Raw genomic sequence first — 5,729 nt, 5'->3', positions numbered from 1 at the left:
TACCATTCGACAATTGTTTGTTATCTTTGAAATGTGTGGATGATTTCTACAATGGGGCTGCAACAGGCTGGGCTCCCGTATCCGGTGGGTTAAAACATTTGATTTACTCAGGTCTTATCCTTCATCTTGCCTTACAAGAGTCTAATTGCATCATCAAAGAATTTCTCAAAATAAATCTGGAAAATCATGCGAATACATTTCACCATGTTATTCGTAATAAATATTTATCTTTAAAACAAACATAGCAGTCTGGAAAGGTTTTATGCACTATCAAAAACAAAGGTCTGAAAGGATAAAAACAGAGTCAATCATCAAGTCGAATGAGCGAGATAGATTTGTTTAATTGGTTGAATGCCATTGATGACATCAGTGTGAAATTATCAATACATGCCTTGCACACAGAGTTTGCAGGTAGCTTTTCATTTGTCTTTCACGCTTCTTAATGTTTAATATATTCCAAAGACTTTGCTATAATTTTCTTTTGTTACCATATTTAATTAATACTGCTCAGGTAGCCTAGTGGTTAGAGAGTCCGCCTCAGAAGCGGAAGGTCATGGGTTCGAACCCCAGCCGAGTCATACCAAAGACTTACAAAAATGGTAATAACAGCTGCCTTGCTAGGCGCTCAGCATTAAGAGGTTAGTGTTAGGACTGGTCGGCCCGGTGTCAGGATAATGTGACTGGGTGGGACATCATACTACATGTCTGCGGCATGATGCCCCAGTGCTAGACATCACTATAAACTGCCATACTGCAGACATCGTAGCGATATGACTAAAAAAATGTTAAAGCTATGTTAAAAATCCTCATCACACACACACACACACCAGGTTTAACTGGTTTTGAGTTTGTGTTTGTCCATCAGAGAAAATAACATCAGTTATAATATTTTTATCACCTGACATGTCGAAGCCAGGTAAACAATGGCAGTTTAAATACCAAAGGCATGACCAATACCTTATTCAAAATTATTATTTTGGAAATCTCTGGTTGCTGACGCATTGCAATTTAAGCATGAAAAGAAAAATTGTTTTGTATGAAAAAATGAGTACATCTCAGACTGACACACCTGACTTTCTTTATGAACTTTTGCATGTCATTCAAAAACATGAAAACAGGTCTCAGGTTAATAAAAGAAAAACGTGGCTATCAACAGTTTGATCCATCCCAACAAATAAATGACAAATGTTCTTGTCATGAAGTTAGGGCATGTTCTATTTAAACATACATGGGACCCAGGGAAGGCACTTTTAAAGTGGGGTACTCACCCATAGATGCAGTTTAGAAATTTCTTAACGTTTTAATATGAACTCTGTGAAATCAAAATACCCTGTTATATATATATATATATTTTTAAAACTGCCTTCCCAGGGTAGCATGCATGTTTAAATGGAATAGCCCTTAATGAACAGAGATGTTTTCACACAAAAGTGATTTTTATGATTCACCAGCTGGTACATGTACATCTTTATTAACACTTTCAACAGAGAGTAAATCGTTGTGGTTTACAAGTTTAGTTGTCACGAAAAATGTTTGAAAATTAAATTACAAATTTAAAAATAAATATCTCTGAGTAATCATACCAGTATAAATTGTTTACTCCATGATGTATAACATTCACAACACAGACATGTACAACAACCTGTTAAACATAAACAATAAAGTTTAATATAATCTGGTAATCTCTTCTCTGTGGTTGCAATGTTATGTGATAAAACAATCCCCATTTTCATTATATATATATATATATATATATATATATATATATATATATATACACAATAAACTGACAACAAACAGTGCAAAACTAGTATCTAGCTAGCCTGAACGCTTTCAACTCTTTTAATGAGTCTTTTTCAAAGGCAAATACAAAACATAGACCAGACAAACAAATGAAACAGAAAACCGGTTATGTTTGCGAAACTTTACATGGCTGTATCTACAGGAATTCAACCTTTAACTATTTTCCGGTATCAGCAACAAGCTGAAATAAACTAGTTACCACATAATAGAGTTAACAAGTTGAATTAAAAATTAAAAGGATTGTTATTCGCCATATGATTTGTATTCTTTATATATATATATATATATATATATATATATATATATATATATATATATATATATATATACGCATATATAACAGGGTTTAAGCCAGACTTGAATTTTAGAGAGAAATGACTTCTTTTTGGACAGAACAGGGAAATGTGAGCTAAACAGGGAAAAGTAGAAGCAAAACAATATATATATATATATATATATATATATATATATATATATATATATATATATATGTATGTGTGTGTGTGTCTGTGTTTTCATTCTCTTATTTCAATCATGCTCTCTATTTGTCAGTATGCATATATGCATTTACCACTGGTTTTAAGCAATATTTTATTTTCAAGTAGAAACTGAATTCTATGTATGTTATAAAAATGTATGTGTATAAACATTATCATATTCTTTTTCAGTGTATTCTGGTGACATGACTTGAGAGTAATATAGAAGCTATACATTGTAATGAATTTTAACTGATAGGACTAACAAGATTACAATATTGTAATTGCAACAAGTTAGTAAAAATGCTGAGGGTTGTTCCATTAAAACATACATGGGACCCAGGGAAGCCACTTTTAATTGGGGTACTCCCCAATAGATGCAATTTAGAATTTTCTTGTCATTCTAATATGAACTCTGAAATTGAACTACCCTGGCATATATTTCTTAAAAACTGCCTTCCCTGGGTACCACGTATGTTTAAATGGAACAGCCCTGAATACTACCCTTAAAGAATAATTATTTTTTCTTAATTTATGAAAGTACACTACAAAATGGCAGGTGAAATATTTTAAACTTGGTTGACACAAACCGTGTAACATGTAGATGAGAGCAAATACACACATGCATTAATTCCATTTTGTTCGTCTAAACTTCCTTTTTGCAGATAAAACACTACCATTACTAAATACTCAGTAACACAATGAAGCATTAAAGTTGGTACATGAATGAACTAAAACCTACTTTCTAACCATCAACATGAGTGCATCTATTTTCAGAAAGGGGCTTTTTAACGTAACTAATCACAACAGTTAATTGATATGATTGCAGATGTATGGTTTTATTATTTGTCTACGCACGTGTAGTAACATCAGACATTGGTTAAAGAGTATTCCATATTTTCACAAAAATGAGTGAAAACAATTTTGATCTGACAGCATTGTTCGAACTCTACAATAAACATTGTCCTATATGTTGGGACCTACATACAGGGTCTGACGCTAACACAGGTCAACTGGCCTGAGGCCACCTGGTTTTCAGAAGGTCTACCACTTTCCTAAAGCTGGGTGGTCTGTGGGTGCTCCAATTTTAAACTGTGGATATAACAAACATATCTATCCCATGTTATAGGATTGTATAAATCTTTCTTTTAATTATAAACATGTCAAACACGGTGAAAGTTGAAAGTGAAATGAAGTTAAAACAAAAAATGCGTGTGTACCATCAAACCAAAAGAAAATGAAAATTCCAAGGTACCTGTAAGCAGGAAGTTCCGTGGTAACCCACAGCAAAAAGAAGGATTAGATGACATGTTCAGTTTGTTCTGCATATAATACGCTTGGGAACATTTGTTGTTGATAGCAATAAATTTAGAATTGGTACAATTAGAACCCATGAGCTGAGATGGCAGCCCCTAGCTGTTCTGAAAGTGAGGAGTCTGTTAGTTTGCTGAATAAGGCAGCCTTTGCAAAACTATGTGCAATGTTAAGAAATACTAATTTTGTCGCGAAACATGGAGGCTCATATGCTATGTGAAATTATGTGAGTTTGAGAAGATTTGGAAATTGGCAGTACCTGCCTGATGGACAAATATTGTCAGAAATTTATCGGGGCTATTGCCGATAATTGTAGGGTCAGAACAGAACCATATCATTTCCTCCAGTCAGGTTTTTTTTTCTTCAGTTATTAGTGACTGCTCCACTGACACGTTTAACAAAGCGGCCAAAATTGTATACATTCTTTTGAGTGAAAGTAAATATTATAAACTTTCATTTTATACTATTGAATTTAAACTATTAAACAGAAATTTAGATTTAGATCCATTCCTTTATAGTACTGTAAGCTCTTAAACCACCAATTTAACATTAGATCCATTCTAGTTTATTTAGTTGTCTTAATTCAATAATTTAGTATTTCTTCTTAGGTTTAAATTTATTTTTTTGAGTATAAAAAAATGTACCCAAGGCAGATAAGTCAAACCATAATTTGTGCTATAATGGGCCTTGTGTCAGAGAGATATGGGAATGAATGGATGAAAAAGAATGTTACAATGGGAACGGATGGTGCATCTGACAGTGATGCTGATGCTGCTTATGATGATGATGATGATGATTATAATGACGATAACAAATACCACGCCAATATTTGTCAGCATTACAAAATAAAGCATATAAATTGTTAAGGAATTTAACGTAAACTGTGGTAAAATAACAACTCTGTATGTGTGTTTTATTTTGTCATATAAATTACACATTTTCTTCAGTTATTAGATCAATAAATGAGATGGACTTTCTATGAGTCAGAAGGACCACCAGTTTTCAAAAGTATGAACTCCTGCGGGCTTCTCTACTTAAAAAGGCTAGTGTCAAGCAGTAACATAATTGTATTTTTGTGCTATGTCTTGAATAAAATAATATTAAGACTATTCTCTCTACGAGTTAAATATTTTCCATAATATATCCCCCCCCCCAATTCTATCGGTGGGTGATTTTATCATTAATTTCTATCGGTGGGTCCTGAAAGGCCAAAGTCACATCTAAGTGTGGCTAACCAGTTTCAAAACTGACTTCCCCCCATCCCATGTATGTTTTAATGGAACAGCCCTCATTACTGAAATCATTAATGATTTTGATTATAAAATCAATATTCCATGTTTTATTTAAAATGGATCAGAAATATAGTCCCTAAGTGGCACTAAAACATTTGCTGATGGATGGACATGTTACAGATAAAACACAAATACATGTAACAGAAACTGGGCCATATCATTGGCTCATTTGGTGTTGTGACCACTTGAGAAAAATTAATCAAGAACTATACCCTTTAAAAACCAATTAAAAAGTAATGAACATTTTATGAAGAAACATCGAATGAAAACTATTTTCTCTTTCCTTTCCTCCAAGCAAGATATTTCTACACAGCACATTTTGTGAATATACATTCAAAATATCAGCACAATGCCTACTGGAGTAACATTACCAGTGATCAAAAGTCTATTTTACAAATATATGTATAGTCTATTAACAAATATATCCACAGTCTATTATACAAATATACCTATAGATAGTCTATTATACCATCATACCGATAGTCTAATACACAAATATACATATAGTCAATTATACTAATATACCTATAGATAGTCTATTATACCATCATACCTATAGTCTATTATACAAATATACCTATATATAGTCTATTATACCAATATACCTATAGTCTATTATACACATATACCTATAGATAGTCTATTATACCAACATATCTATAGTCTATTTTACCAACATACCTATAGCCTATTATACAAATATACATATAGATAGTCTATTATACCAGCATAACTATAGTCTGATATATAAAAATATTTATAGTCTATTATACAAATATACCTATAGTCTATTATACCAGCATACCTATAGTCTATTATACAAATATACCTATTGTCTGTTATA

Source organism: Sinohyriopsis cumingii, chromosome 14, assembly GCF_028554795.1.
Source record: "Sinohyriopsis cumingii isolate HCF-2022 chromosome 14, ASM2855479v2, whole genome shotgun sequence".
In the NCBI taxonomy this organism is placed as follows: Eukaryota; Metazoa; Mollusca; class Bivalvia; order Unionida; family Unionidae; genus Sinohyriopsis; species Sinohyriopsis cumingii.
Note: the sequence above shows the minus strand (reverse complement) of the source record.